The sequence below is a fragment of the Salmo salar genome, chromosome ssa01, assembly GCF_905237065.1.
Source record: "Salmo salar chromosome ssa01, Ssal_v3.1, whole genome shotgun sequence".
Classification (NCBI taxonomy): Eukaryota; Metazoa; Chordata; class Actinopteri; order Salmoniformes; family Salmonidae; genus Salmo; species Salmo salar.
In genome coordinates, this window is record NC_059442.1 from 169,524,710 (window position 1) to 169,541,612 (window position 16,903).

The 16,903-nt window shown below is 41.1% G+C and overlaps 1 protein-coding gene across 3 annotated transcripts in view; it reads right to left on the bottom strand.

The window, feature by feature from the left end:
• Nucleotides 1-16,540, bottom strand: part of LOC106572338 (ras-related protein Rab-27B) — a 78,190-nt gene extending 61,650 nt beyond the window's left edge. Inside the window, exon 1 of one of the 3 annotated variants that reach the window (XM_045694065.1) lies at nt 16,364-16,540. The gene's annotated coding sequence lies outside the window, so the exon portion shown is untranslated. The remainder of the gene's footprint in view (nt 1-16,363) is intronic. The other 2 variants (XM_014146387.2, XM_045694076.1) reach the window with 2 other exon arrangements.
• Between the last annotated feature and the right edge of the window lie 363 nt (nt 16,541-16,903).

The following is a 16,903-nucleotide window of genomic DNA, read 5'->3' on the forward strand; positions in this document are numbered from 1 at the left end:
TGCCATGTTGTTGAATGACGTTATGAAGTCTTGGCTGCTCCCTGTGCGCATGTGATGTCGGTCCGTATAAACCGGATGCAACCCGGATATACAGCACCTTCAGAAAGTATTCCCACCCTTGGATTGTTCCATCTTTTGTTGTGTTACAGCTTGAATTTAAAAAAATATTCCATTTATTTTGTGTCACTGATCTACCTACAAAACCCCATAATGTCAAATAGGAATTATGTTTTTAGAAATGTTTACAAATGAATTAAAAATTAAAAGCTGAAACGTCTTGAGTCAATAAGTATTCGACAATATCGTTATGACAAGCCTAAATAAATTCAGGAGTAGAAATATGCTTAACAAGTCACATAAGTTGCATGGACTCACGCTGTGTGCAATGTTAGTGTTTAACGTGTTTTTAAACGACTACCTTCTCTTTACCCAACACATACAGAAAATGGTAAGGTCCCTCAGTCAACCAGTGAATGTCATGCACAGATTCAACCTCAAAGACCAGGGAGGTTTTCAAATGGTTCACGAAGGAGGAGGGATAAACAGACAATTCATATTATGAGCATGGGGGAAGTTATTGTTGTGTGTTGATATTTTAGTTTGTCCCTTTATGGCACCTGTAACAAGCCCCTGCGTGCGTATATTATTGATATGCTTTGACCTGTGAAACGCATTAAAACAATGCCCACGTTACTTTCTACTCCGATCTAATGTACCGTCCTTAGATTAGTTGTATGAGTAATACAGTGTGCTATTCAACCAAACTGGCGACGAGGAAGAGACGTTCTCACGTGTGTATTCATCATTTTCGGTGGGAAGTCTGAGTTTAATTATTTTATTTTTTAAAACATCGCAGTAGAAAAGACGCAAATAAAACGTGTAGCTAGCTTCCGATGTCACTGCAAGGAGAGCCCCGAGGGAGAGGAAGAGTCGCTGAGTGCGTCACAGTGAGTGCAAAGAAAGGAAGAAAAAAAAAGGTATTGGAGTAAGGGACCGTCTTAAAAGTGTGAGAATGAAAAATAAACTTCAAAATGTCTGCACTGATTGGAAATATAGGAACATTTGATGAATCTGTGGAACGATACAGAACGGTTTTGGAGTGCTTTGCGTTGGCAAATGGAATTTAAAAAACGGAAGTAGTTGTGCCAACATGTTTGACTGTTATGGGAGGAAAAACATTCACTCTACTGAGCAGCCTAGTAACGCATGAAACACCCGGTGATAAATCATATGATGAAATTCATATGATGAAATACCTTAAAAAAAAGGACATTATTCTCCCAAAACCACTGACCATCTCAGAGAGATTCAAGTTTCATAAGACAAAATCAAGAGGAGGGGTTTGTGGCTGTATTGAAACAATTATTTGAACACTGAACTTGGGCGATCACTGAGGTTAGTGTGTGGCATACGCAGCGAGGCAATTCAGAAACACCTTTTGACAGAGTAACATTGCATGCTAATCGCTGTGAGAAACCAGGTCACGGTGCCATGCTATCGCTGTGAGAAACCAGGTCATGGTGCCATGCTAATCGCTGTGAGAAACCAGGTCACCAAGCCATGCTATCGCTGTGAGGAAACCAGGTCATGGTGCCATGCTATCGCTGTGAGGAAACCAGGTCACTAAAGCAGAGGAGTGTTGGTGCAGAGACTTAGATTGCAAAAGTTGTGGTGAAAAAAGGGGTCACATCGAATGTGCATGTAAAAACCAAAACCAAAAATACAATCAAACAAAAGTACTTCAAGGAAAAGAGACTTCAGGAAGTACAAAAAAAAAATAAAGCGCATAAAATGGAGCACACAGAGGATGAACAAAATCTCTGAATCATCTTTACATGTTTCTGTCCATTTTTAGACAACGGATACATACTGGGTGACACTGCTGCTGAATGGACAAACAGTACGGATGCAAGTGGACACTGGAGCAGCCGTATCTATGCTGTCTGTGGCTGTTTACACAGAGAAACTACATCACCTCACACTACAGCCCACGAAGAACAGGCTGAAAACCTACACCGGTGAGACTGAGAGGAAACGTGGGTGTTACGGTGGAGGTGTAACGAACAGAAGGTAAAAGCTACCACTCTTACATCGTGAAAAGGCAACCATCCAGCTTTGCTAGGACGCACATGGCTGGAAAAGATCAAACTAAAACTGGAACGGAAATTCACATGGTTGCAAAAGAAGACACAAAACTACAAGAGATATTGAGGAAACACGCGGATGTGTTAAATGGAGACCTTGGCAGTATGAAGGACATAAACAGATAAACTGACCGTGAAACCAGACAGCAAGCCAAAATGCTTCCCAAAGCTAGACCTGTCCCATATGTCATAAAACCAAAAGTTGAAAGTGAGATAAACAGACTAGTGGAGAGTGTGGAGTATTGGACCAGCGAATGGTCTTCTTCACCTGTTGTTCCAGTCATAAAAATAAAAACGTTGGATCAGTCAGACTGTGGCGATTTCAAAGTCTCCGTTAATCCAGTCTTGACAGTTTAAAAAAAAATATCCACTACCCCTCATTTTATTTTTATTTTTTTTAGCTTTATTTAACCAGGTAGGCTAGTTGAGAACAAGTCCTTTTATTTAACCAGGTAAGCTAGTTGAGAACAAGTCCTTTTATTTAACCAGGTAAGCTAGTTGAGAACAAGTCCTTTATTTAACCAGGTAGGCTAGTTGAGAACAAGTCCTTTATTTAACCAGGTAGACTAGTTGAGAACAAGTCCTTTATTTAACCAGGTAGGCTAGTTGAGAACAAGTCCTTTATTTAACCAGGTAGGCTAGTTGAGAACAAGTTCTCATTTACAACTGCGACCTGGCCAAGATAAAGCAAAGCAGTTCGACACAAATAACAACACAGAGTTACACATGGGATAAACAAAAACATACAATCAATAATAATACAGTAGAACAAAAAGTCTATATACAGCGAGTGCAAATAAGGGAGGTAAGGCAATAAATAGGCCATGGTGGCGAAGTAATTACAATATAGCAATTGACAAGCTCTTTTTTTGGTTTAGCTGGAGGACAGCAATTCAGTAAGAGAGACCCCATGTTGATAGCCTAGGTAGGTCTATAGACTAGCCCCATGTTGATAGCCTAGGTAGGTCTATAGACTAGCCCCATGCTGATAGCCTAGGTAGGTCTATAGACTAGCCCCATGTTGATAGCCTAGGTAGGTCTATAGACTAGCCCCATGTTGATAGCCTAGGTAGGTCTATAGACTAGCCCCATGTTGATAGCCTAGGTAGGTCTATAGACTAGCCCCATGTTGATAGCCTAGGTAGGTCTATAGACTAGCCCCATGTTGATAGCCTAGGTAGGTCTATAGACTAGCTCCATGCTGATAGCCTATAGACTAGCTCCATGCTGATAGTCTAGGTAGGTCTATAGACTAGCCCCATGCTGATAGCCTAGGTAGGTCTATAGATTAGCCCCATGCTGATAGCCTATAGACTAGCCCCATGCTGATAGCCTATAGACTAGCTCCATGCTGATAGCCTATAGACTAGCCCCATGCTGATAGCCTATAGACTAGCCCCATGCTGATAGCCTAGGTAGGTCTATAGACTAGCTCCATGCTGATAGCCTAGGTAGGTCTATAGACTAGCCCCATGCTGATAGCCTAGGTAGGTCTATAGACTAGCCCCATGCTGATAGCCTATAGACTAGCTCCATGCTGATAGTCTAGGTAGTTCTATAGACTAGCCCCATGCTGATAGCCTAGGTAGGTCTATAGACTAGCCCCATGCTGATAGTCTAGGTAGGTCTATAGACTAGCCCCATGCTGATAGCCTAGGTAGGTCTATAGACTAGCTCCATGCTGATAGCCTAGGTAGGTCTATAGACTAGCCCCATGCTGATAGCCTAGGTAGGTCTATAGACTAGCTCCATGCTGATAGCCTATAGACTAGCTCCATGCTGATAGCCTATAGACTAGCCCCATGCTGATAGCCTAGGTAGGTCTATAGACTAGCTCCATGCTGATAGCCTAGGTAGGTCTATAGACTAGCTCCATGCTGATAGCCTATAGACCAGCTCCATGCTGATAGCCTAGGTAGGTCTATAGACTAGCTCCATGCTGATAGGAGATACTGCCCTACTGTACCCTATGCCATATGAGACCTGACAAGGCAGGAGCAGTAATGTTAGTGTGTAAACACACATTTATTATAACAACCATGGGCCTGTCTTGTGATCTGTTAATGCTTTGTTATCACAACCCAATGTTGAGTCAGAGGATGTGTTGAAGTTACCGTATAAACAGTAGACGAGTTAAAGATGTGAAAACAACAAAGTAATAACAGCTAAAGATCCTGGGACAACAGTAGCGAGTAATTAAAAACAGCTCAAGGTAATTATTACACACTCCTAGAGACGGAGTATGTCCAGTGATATACAAAAGTACTGCAATAGGATGGCATTTAGGACGTAGATTCAGCCCATGCTCTGAGCTCTGGTCAAATATAGTGCACTATGTAGGACATAGGATGCCATTTGGGAAGCATGCAGAGAAGGATAGCGGGTGCTATATTTCTAAACACCCACACATTGACTCTTTACCGTAATACCCTGTATATAGTCTCCACACATTGACTCTGTACCGTAACACCCTGTATATAGCCTCCACATTGTCTCTGTACCGGTACCCCCTGTATATAGCCTCCACATTGACTCTGTACCGTAACACCCTGTATATAGCCTCCACATTGACTCTGTACCGTAACACCCTGTATATAGCCTCCACATTGACTCTGTACCTGGTACCCCCTGTATATAACCTCCACATTGACTCTGTACCGTAATACCCTGTATATAGCCTCCACATTGACTCTGTACCTGGTACCCCCTGTATATAACCTCCACATTGACTCTGTACCGTAATACCCTGTATATAGCCTCCACATTGACTCTGTACCGTAATACCCTGTATATAGCCTCCACATTGTACCGTAATACCCTGTATATAGCCTCCACATTGACTCTGTACCGTAATACCCTGTATATAGCCTCCACATTGACTCTGTACCGTAATACCCTGTATATAGCCTCCACATTGACTCTGTACCGTAATACCCTGTATATAGCCTCGTTATTGTTATTTTTCTGCTGCTCTTTAATTATTTGTTACTTTTATTTCAAATTTTTATTTTTTTGTTGTTGTTTTTCTTAAAACTGTTTAAGGGCTCGTCAGTAAGCATTTCACTGTGAGGTCTACTACACCTGTTGTATTCAGCATTTCACTGTGAGGTCTACTACACCTGTTGTATTCAGCATTTCACTGTGAGGTCTACTACACCTGTTGTATTCAGCATTTCACTGTGAGGTCTACTACACCTGTTGTATTCAGCATTTCACTGTAAGGTCTACTACACCTGTTGTATTCAGCATTTCACTGTGAGGTCTGCTACACCTGTTGTATTCAGCATTTCACTGTAAGGTCTGCTACACCTGTTGTATTCAGCATTTCACTGTAAGGTCTACCTACACCTGTTGTATTCAGCATTTCACTGTGAGGTCTACTACACCTGTTGTATTCAGCATTTCACTGTGAGGTCTACTACACCTGTTGTATTCAGCATTTCACTGTAAGGTCTACTACACCTGTTGTATTCAGCATTTCACTGTGAGGTCTACTACACCTGTTGTATTCAGCATTTCACTGTGTGGTCTACCTACACCTGTTGTATTCAGCATTTCACTGTGTGGTCTACCTACACCTGTTGTATTCAGCATTTCACTGTGAGGTCTACTACACCTGTTGTATTCAGCATTTCACTGTGAGGTCTACTACACCTGTTGTATTCAGCATTTCACTGTGAGGTCTACTACACCTGTTGTATTCAGCATTTCACTGTGAGGTCTACTACACCTGTTGTATTCAGCATTTCACTGTGAGGTCTACTACACCTGTTGTATTCAGCATTTCACTGTGAGGTCTACTACACCTGTTGTATTCAGCATTTCACTGTGAGGTCTACTACACCTGTTGTATTCAGCATTTCACTGTGAGGTCTACTACACCTGTTGTATTCAGCATTTCACTGTGAGGTCTACTACACCTGTTGTATTCAGCATTTCACTGTGAGGTCTACTACACCTGTTGTATTCAGCATTTCACTGTGAGGTCTACTACACCTGTTGTATTCAGCATTTCACTGTGAGGTCTACTACACCTGTTGTATTCAGCATTTCACTGTGAGGTCTGCTACACCTGTTGTATTCAGCATTTCACTGTAAGGTCTACTACACCTGTTGTATTCAGCATTTCACTGTAAGGTCTACCTACACCTGTTGTATTCAGCATTTCACTGTGAGGTCTACTACACCTGTTGTATTCAGCATTTCACTGTGAGGTCTACTACACCTGTTGTATTCAGCATTTCACTGTAAGGTCTACTACACCTGTTGTATTCAGCATTTCACTGTGAGGTCTACTACACCTGTTGTATTCAGCATTTCACTGTGTGGTCTACCTACACCTGTTGTATTCAGCATTTCACTGTGTGGTCTACCTACACCTGTTGTATTCAGCATTTCACTGTGTGGTCTACCTACACCTGTTGTATTCAGCATTTCACTGTAAGGTCTACTACACCTGTTGTATTCAGCATTTCACTGTAAGGTCTACTACACCTGTTGTATTCAGCATTTCACTGTGTGGTCTACCTACACCTGTTGTATTCAGCATTTCACTGTGAGGTCTACTACACCTGTTGTATTCAGCATTTCACTGTGAGGTCTACTACACCTGTTGTATTCAGCATTTCACTGTGAGGTCTACTACACCTGTTGTATTCAGCATTTCACTGTAATGTCTACTACACCTGTTGTATTCAGCATTTCACTGTGAGGTCTACTACACCTGTTGTATTCAGCATTTCACTGTAAGGTCTACACCTGTTGTATTCGGCGCATGTGACAAATAACATTTGATTTGATAGTAGTGATGACTGGAACTATAGCTCATCATAGGACAGGAGTGAGATGACTCACTAATTGCCAAAAGCAATGAGCTTCTAAATAATATTATCTATATCTGGCGCTGTCACCACTCTCCGAGGACGTCTCAGGGAGAGTTGGGATATACAAAAAAAAAAAAAAAAAACATTTTTACATTACATTTTAGTAGACGCTCTTATCCAGAGCGACTTACAGTAGTGAATGCATACATTTCATAATTTTTTTTTTTCCTTCTCTTCTCCGTACTGGTCCCCCATGGGAATCAAACCCACAACCCTGGCGTTGCAAACACCATGCTCTACCAACTGAGCCACACGGAACCACACGTGTGTATTAATAAACACGTGTACATGAAGTAGGACCAAGTAAAACACCCACCAAATAATAATAATTATTATTATTATTATTATTAGTCAGAACCTGAGGCTCATTAGGAAACGCTGTCATACGATTGGACATCACTCAAAAGAACTGCAAAGGAATAAAAAAATTTGCTTTGAAATAAAAAAAAACATGTTTCACAAAAGTAGTGCACTGAGCCTTTACTAGTATTAGCAGACCGGCAGGTAGCCTAGTGGTTAGTAACCAAAAGGTTGCTGGATCGAATCCCCGAGCTGACAAAGTAAAAATCTGTCGTTCTGCCCCTGAACAAGGCAGTCCCCGGTAGGCTGTTATTGTAAATAAGAATTTGTTCTTAACTGACTTGCCTTATTAAATAAAAGGTTAAATAAATGCAAAATAAAATAGGGCTTTTAGTAGTATTAGCAGACCGATATTGAGGTCTCGTGCAGCCCACATTTTTATTCAGTATCTCTGCTTTGCCAAAAAAGCTAGTTGTATAATTAAGAACATTATCTTGCAGGATTCAATAGTTGGAATTGAGTTGTCTCTTTCTCTGCGATTCTAATTCTAATGGAATCCAGAAAGAACAAACATTTTACAACAAAAAAAGGTGCAAAGTTATGGGCAAAGACACAAAACATCCACATCAAATTAAATATTTGTCTTGATCAAATAAGATGAAAAAAAAAAAAAAAAAAACACTGCAGTATTAATTGACCATCCTGACAAACCAGTTAATGTAAATGTGCATTACTGTATTGTACATAGGCTGGTCATTTAGGTTTGTACCTGTAGACTTTCCATCACCATGGAGACATCAAGTGGTTTGTGATGTCATGTGATGATGTGGCTCAGCTGGTAGAGCGTCTGCAATGCCAGGGTTGTGGGTTCAGTTCCCACGGGCGACCAGTACGAAAATGTATGCACACACTACTGTTAACTTGCTCTGGATAAGAGCGTCTACTAAAATGGAAAAGGAATGAATAAATCATTTCAGTTTTCACAAAGAAATAAGTTGCATTTGCAAAGTATTTCAAGAAACTGGAAAACATAGGCTATATTAAGCAAATATGTTTATATTCCACAAATATTAGATTAACTGTTTTGTATAGATAATTATCAGACTAAAAGTTACAAATGCTGGTGAACACTCAAATGCATTTAATACAGGCCTTTACTAGTCCTGTATTAGAGTAGTACTAACCCTTTACTAGTCCTGTATTAGAGTAGTACTAACCCTTTACTAGTCCTGTATTAGAGTAGTACTAACCCTTTACTAGTCCTGTATTAGAGTAGTACTAACCCTTTACTAGTCCTGTATTAGAGTAGTACTAACCCTTTACTAGTCCTGTATTAGAGTAGTACTAACCCTTTACTAGTCCTGTATTAGAGTAGTACTAACCCTTTACTAGTCCTGTATTAGCGGACCCATAGAGATGTCTTCAGCGAAGCCACATTTTGCCTGATATGTTATTTTTTCTGCAACATCCCCAAGAAATGACACTTATCGTGGTCCAACATAAACTCATTATTAAGTTTATGGCTAAACATTTATGAATTGATTATGACCCAAGCTGGTGTATGATCGAAAACAGAACAACAACAAGGCCTACAAATTTAGTTCACGGCAATACACACACACACACACACCCACCCAGCCTGGTCTCAGACTACATGTAACATAGTAAACGAGAATCCGGGACAACCAAATTAGTATGATATTTTACATTTGTTATGGTCACACACACACACAAGACAGAAGGTTACTTAAGGCAAAATGAAAAAGGAGGCTAGTTGATAGCAATGACTAGCATCCCAAAGATTGTGTTTTCAAATCATCCCGGACAACTTTAGCATTTTAGCTAATTACTACTTTTTAGCTACTTTGCAACTACTTAGCATGTTAGCTAACCCTTAACCTAACTCCTAACGCCTAGCCTAGCTAACGTGAGCCACCTAGCTAACATTGCCGTTAGTCACCTAGCAACCAAAAATGTTGAATTCGTAACATATCATACACAGAGTCCAGGTTGTGTGCGCGCACACACACACACACACACACACACACACACACACACACTGGATGCAAATACATCCACTTGAATTCCTCCCCGTTGATTTTCTACAAATATTTATCCTATTACAGCTGTGTTTATTAATACACATGCAGATCAACAATTTGTTATTCCTTCCAGCTCAAATGACACATCTAAAACCACTTGACGTTAGATCCCCGTTCTCCATAGAACCAACCAACAGATTTCACATGAATATTTCCTGTAACAGGTCTAATTTTCAATAGTTCACCGCCCATATGAGCTATAGATCTACAGACACGTGTAGTGGGGCTACTTGACCTCTTATCAAAAAATAAATAAATAAATAAAACAGGTAGACATTTTATTTTTTATTTTCTACAAAAATATGTATCCTAATACAGCTGTAGTTATTTAATCCATGTACAGATGTCATTTTTCCAAATAGCTTCCAGTCCAAATAGCTTCTAGAACTATTTAAAGGTGGTATAGTCTTTGATCTCGTCCATAGAAATGTTTTATTTCACCGTTTTGAAATATTCATATTTCCAGTGATAGACCTAATTTAGCTGACTGACCATGTGTATTTGAAAAGGCTTGTCGTGGCTCACATCAACACCATCATCCCAGAAACCCTAGACCTACTCCCAATTTGCATACCGCCCCAACAGATCCACAGATAACGCATTCTCTATTGTACTCCACACTGCCCTTTCCCACCTGGACAAGAGGGGAAATTACTGTGTGAGAATGCTATTCATTGACTACAGCTCAGCGTTCAACACCATAGTACCCTCCAAGCGCATCACTAAGCTAAGGACCCTGGGACTGAACACCTCTCTCTGCAACTGGATTCTGGACTTCCTGACGGGACACCCCCAGGTGGTGAGGGTAGGCAACAACAAATTAGCAAATGTGACAGTCCACATCGATCGGGCTGTAGTGGAGCGTGTCGAGAGCTTCACATTACTCGGTGTCCACATCACTAAGGACCTATTATGGTCCAAACACACCAACACAGTCGTGAAGAGGGCCTGACAACGCCTCTTCCCCCTCAGGAGGCTGAAAAGATTTGGCCTTGGGCCCTCAGATCCTCCAAAAAAAGTTATACAGCTGCACCATCGAGAGCATCTTGACTGGCTGCATCACCGCTCGGTACGACAACTGCTTGGCAACCGACCACAAGGCGCTACAGAGGGTAGTGCGTACAGCCCCAGTACATCACTAGCGCTGAGTTCCCTGCCATCTAGGACCTCTTTACCAGGCGGTGTAAGAGACTCCAGACACCTATGTCATACTGTTCTCTCTGCTATCGCACGGCAAGTGATACCAGAGCACCAAGTCTGCATAAGACTGTTGAACAGTTCATTAAATGGCTACGCTGACTATTTGCATTAACCCACTCTTATTTTAGCACTGACTCTATGGACACTCACTGGACTCTACACACCACACACACATACTATACATACACACACTGATGCTACTCTGTTTATTATCTATCCTGATTGCCTAGTCATTTTACCCCTACCTACAGTACCATCAAAGGTCCACCACCAACATTTTACATTCGGTATGAGGTACTTTTCTGCAAATGCTTCCGTTAGAAACCAAACCCACCACTGTTGGCGTTGAGAAACAAAGGCATATGCAGAAAAGTACCCCATACTTACTGTAAAATATGGTGATGGGATCTTTGATGCTACTGAGCTACTTTGCGTCAACTGGTCCTGGGGCCCTTGTATAAAGGTCAACTGCATCATTTAGTCTTCCCTGTGGCTCAGTTGGTAGAGCTTGGTGTTTGCAACGCCAGCATGGTGTGTGCAACGCCAGGGTTGTGGGTTCGATTCCCACGGGGGACCAGTACAAAAAAATAAAAAAAATACTACTGTAAGTCGCTCTGGATAAGAGCGTCTGCTAAATGACTAACATGTAAATTAAACTTGAACAAGTAGTGGGATATTTTAGCCATAAAACCTGGTTGCCTCTACCAGGAGGCTGAAACTTGGCCACAAGTTGATCTTCCAAAAAAAGACAATAACCCCAAGCACATATCAAAATCGACAAATGTGGTAAATTGACTCCGGACGAAAGTCATTAAAAACCTTTGAATTGAAAAGAGTAGAAAGATTCCGTATGAAGGAATGGTCTAAAAGATGTTTTCACATTTGGTCCCTTTCAGACAGTTTTTTTGGGGTGAATTTAGTTCGAGTTGCTACATTTTTTTGTTGTTGTGAACACTACAAAAGGAACTCAGAGCCCCTGAAACGAACCGAACTGAGACCATCTCCAGAGGCGGTCTGAGTTCGGGTTTGCTTGAATTGCACGTTCCGGTCCTTTTTTTCCTTCTTTTAGGTCAATGTGAACAAAGCTCCCCAGGATCGCTCGTCATTATTCCTGCATCCCACACTAGACTACTGCAACACCGTTTCCCATTAACCCTCACATTGGTGCCACAAAAAGAGGATTATGATGTGCAGGTTTGGCAGAAAAAGCGTGTGCCATTTTTTGGGATATTGAGTATAGTGATTGTCAAGGATGCACAGAAATTCCTAAATGTGTTTTGTTTTTTGTTCAGATTATAAGCATTGTAAGCATTATGTGAGAGCGCTTCATAAGCTGTTTATTCCATTGTGGGGTTTGAATAGTGAGAGAAAACAAAATATTTGGTGAGAATTACAACATTGGGTAAATGTATATTTTGTGCACTATTTGTTGGAGCATACAATATACTTACAGTATTCAAATTATTTATTTTATACAGTATTTTTGCTCATCTTGATCAAGGGCTCCCGTTTGGCACAGTGGTCTAAGACACTGCATCTCACTACCTGGTTCAAATCCACGTTACATCACATCCGGCCCGTGATCGGGAGTCCCATAGGGCAGTGCACAATTAGCCCAGCGTCGTCCGGGTTTGGCTGGGGTAGGCAGTCATTGTAAATAATAATTTGCTCTTAACTGACTTTCCTAGTTAAATAAAAATAAATAAATAGGGTGCCAAATATTTGAGGTGACTGTTAAATATGTACAATATTGTAAAGTACTTTCAGTGTTAGATTTCAAAACCATCTGGATATAAAAGCTATAGAAAAGTAGATCTGTTCGTGAATTAGTAACCAAAGCAGTAATATGTGACCGGCTGGCTAAACAATGAACCATAATCCCAACTCATGACGTTAATACCCAGCATGAATCTGCAGGTAGCTAACCAACCAAGTGCAATGTTAGCTAGCTAACATTAGGCTAACACTAGTCAAGCAAATGGCTCTGAGATACAAATAATAAGATCATACAAGTAACGTTAGCTAGCGAGACAGACAGCTAAAGTTAGCTAGCTAACAGTACACTTGAACTTGAAATGAAAACCACTTTCTGTCAATTAGAAACGTGTAATATTTGAAAATGTAGCTCGACTACCTTACCTGTACACATCATGGGTGGACGCGTCTCCTGTCAGATAGTTGCCCTTAGTTTGAAGATGTAATCCGGAGACAGGTTCTCTCTCCATCTCGTTAGCTATCATACTCGAATTCCACTGATTTCAAAACTGGAGAGCATACACGTAACGTTAGCTAGCGAGCCAGACAGCTAACGTTAGCTAGCGAGCCAGACAGCTAACGTTAGCTAGCGAGCCAGACAGCTAACGTTAGCTAGCGAGCCAGACAGCTAACGTTAGCTAGCGAGCCAGACAGCTAACGTTAGCTAGATAACAGTCTAGGTCTTCGAAAGCTAAGTTAACAAACAGATTACCGACCATTTTGAATCACACCGTACCTTCTCCGCTATGCAATCTGGTTTCAGAGCCGGCCATGGGTGCACCTCAGCCACACTCAAGGTCCTTAACGATATCATAACCGCCATCGATAAGAGACATTACTCTGCAGCTGTATTCATCGACCTGGCCAAGGCTTTCGACTCTGTCAATCACCACATTCTTATCGGCAGACTCAACAGCCTTGGTTTCTCAAATGATTGCCTCGCCTGGTTCACCAACTACTTCTCTGATAGAGTTCAGTGTGTCAAATCGGATGGCCTGTTGTCCGGACCTCTAGCAGTCTCTATGGGAGTGCCACAGCGTTCAATTCTCGGGCCGACTCTCTTCTCTGTATACATCAATGATGTCGCTCTTGCTGCTGGTGATTCTCTGATCCACCTCTACGCAGACGACACCATTCTGTATACTTCTGGCTCTTCTTTGGACACTGTTAACTAACCTCAAGACGAGCTTCAATGCCATATAACTCTCCTTCGTGGCCTCCAACTGCTCTTAAACGCAAATAAAACTAAATGCATGCTATTCAACCGATCATTGCCCGCACCTGCCCGCCCATCCAGCATCACTACTCTGGACGGCTCTGAGACTTAGAATACATGGATAACTACAAATACCTAGGTGTCTGGCTAGACTGTAAACTCTCCTTCCAGACTCACAGTAAGCATCTCCAATCCAAAATGAAATCTAGAATCGGCTTCCTATATCGCAACAAAGCATCCTTCACTCATTCTGCCAAACATACCCTTGTAAAACTGACCATCCTACTGATCCTCGACTTCGGCGATGTCATCTATAAAATAGCCTCCAATACCCTACTCAACAAACTGGATGCAGTCTATCACAGTGCCATCCGTTTTGTCAACAAAGCCCCATATACTACACATCACTGCGACCTGTACGCTCTCGTTGGCTGGCCCTCGCTTCATACTCGTCACCAAACCCACTGGCTACAGGTTATCTACAAGTCTCTGCTAGGTAAAGCCCCGCCTTATCTCAGCTTGCTGGTCACCATAGCAGCACCCACTTGTAGCATGCGCTCCAGCAGGTATATCTCACTGGTCACCCCCAAAGACAATTCCTCCTTTGGTCGCCTTTCCTTCCAGTTCTCTGCTGCCACTGACTTAAAGCTCACTAGCTTTAAGCACCAGCTGTCAGAGCAGCTCACAGATCACTGCACCTGTTCATATCCCATCTGTATACAGCCCATCTATCTACCTCATCCCCATACTGTATTTATTTATTTTGCTCCTTTTGCACCCCAGTATCTCTACTTGCACATCCATCTTTTGCACATCTACCATTCCAGTGTTTAATTGCTATATTGTAATTACTTCGCCACCATGGCCTATTTGTTTTCTTTTTTCTACTGTATTATTATTGACTGTATGTTTTGTTCATTCCATGTGTAACTCTGTGTTGCGTGTCGAATTGCTATGCTTTATCTTGGCCAGGTCGCAGTTGCAAATGAGAACTTGTTCTCAACTAGCCTACCTGGTTAAATAAAGGTGAAATAAAAAAAACAGTACACTTTAACTTCACATTAGGCTTATGCAGTTTTACTACGTGGTACATAACAAAAAAAAAGCTGCATTAGACAGGATTACCTAGACATACTGACCAGCTCAAATAGACAGAAGAGTGCTATATGGCAGACCAATCCAAACTCATCTCTCGGCATGTCCAGCCCACTCATTATCTCAGACGATCATGGCTAGCGGGAAGGTTGATGACTTTTTCTGTGGCTAAACCAACTAGGATCGTAATTTAACAATTGTATTTGTATTTACAGATGGCATACACGTTTGTTATTAAGGCACATGAAAGTTCACATGTTCCAGAAAGCATTTTGATAAAAAAATATATATATATTAAAAAAAAAAAGTTAATGTTCAAACGGCTCTCCTGTGAAGTAGTGCTCTGCAACATAAGCCTAGTTTCCTGAAACGGGTCACATATGAAAAATATTTCCAAGTGGGAAAAAACAAAAGTGTACCTATGATAAGAGAAGTCAAGGAACCCACCACGCTGGTCTGTAGATCTATAGCTCATATGGGCAGTGAGCTATTGAAAATTAGACCTGTTAAAGGAAATATTCATGTAAAATCTGTTGGTTGTTCTATGGAGAACGGGGATCAGTGACCTAACATCAAGTGATTTTAGATGTGTCTTTGGGCTGGAAGGTATGAAACAATTTGATCTGTGTGTAAATTAATAACTACAGCTGTAATGGGATAAATATTTGTAGAAAATCAAAGGGGAGGCATTTTGCAAAGGAAATTTGCTTTGATAATCGAGGTCAGGGAACAAAGCTCTAGCACATGTGGATCGGAAGCCATTAAAAATTATAATTATGACAGTTAGAAGTCATTTATAAATCAGGGAATTTTCAAATGTGAATTCTTATTGGTGTACGAGTGAGTGAGATCATAGGCCTATGTTTTTTTAGCTCATATTTTTACATGAAATACATAACAAATAAACAAGTTAACATTTTCAAATGTAATTGTTTTGGGGAAAAACGAAGTTGTTTTAAGATATCTAGATAAGTGAGACAAAAATAAAAGTTTTTCTGTAAACACCAGGTTTGGTTGATTTGCACTTTTACAACGGTCCCTTAGCCGCCAGCACATAATATTCCCCCATTGAAACCAAAGTAAAGTCACTTTTGAAAACGTAACGCAGAAATCGTAATCTGATTCTAGATATAACACCCTAATCAAACCGAGGACCTTCCGTCGAAGAGGCGTTGACAAACAAACTCCAAATATCAAACCAACATCCAAACTGAAAACAAAATGTAATGCGGTTTCTTCTGCACATATTTTTCAATGCATTGTTTTGCAAGGTGCAGTTCTCGATAAAAGATGCAGCCAGTTTTCCACAGGCTTCCATCGGTGGTCACTGGGCAGGGTTGGCACCGTATGTTCAGTCTACGGTGGGGTTAAGGATGAGAAATGTAGAACAATTTGCGAAAGAAACGACGTATCAATAATTCACCTATTATGGCAACACTGTATCGCACAAGTAACAACCTAGAATTCCATAATTTGTCATTTATAACACTGCTTGCAGGTGTCTGCTGTCTATCCCATGTTTCTCTACCACTGAGTCGCTCCATCATCTTTAAATCCTGCATCGAGAGAATAAAACATCTACAATACCTCTCATTACAGCGTCGACGTTTTTTTTTTTTTGTAAATCATATGTTCACGGATACATTATAACAAAATACTTCAACGTACCTTTCACAACCTATTTAATTAGCATGTTGTTTCATGTGAGGACGGCTGACACTAGTACGTCGTGAACACAGTCGCTCTCTACCGTAGAGAAGAGCGGTTAGATCGGTCTGGGTCCTAGTGCCGCGGAGGCATGTGAGTTGTCGCTTCCTATTCAACAGGTTACCTGTCCTGCACTGCACCCACCGTGTGCAGGGCCACCCAGAGCCCATATTGGCATTTTATTTTACATACCGTGGTGACGTGATGACACTCTTTTTCGCAAATATTTCACAACAATCAAAGACTATAGACTAATCCACATCAACATGACACTTGCAGACAGGTCATGTATGGCTTTCCTGTCCCTCAGGCAAATCAGCGACAACTACAAAAAACTATGATAATGACCATGTCCACTCATTACAGATTACTTGACACATTTTTTGCTGCGGTTTTAGAAAATAAAGATAGTTTTTTTCTTCAGTTAAACCTTTATTTAACTAGGCAAGTGAGTTAAGAACAAATTCTTATTTACAATGACAGCCTAGGAACAGTGGTTTA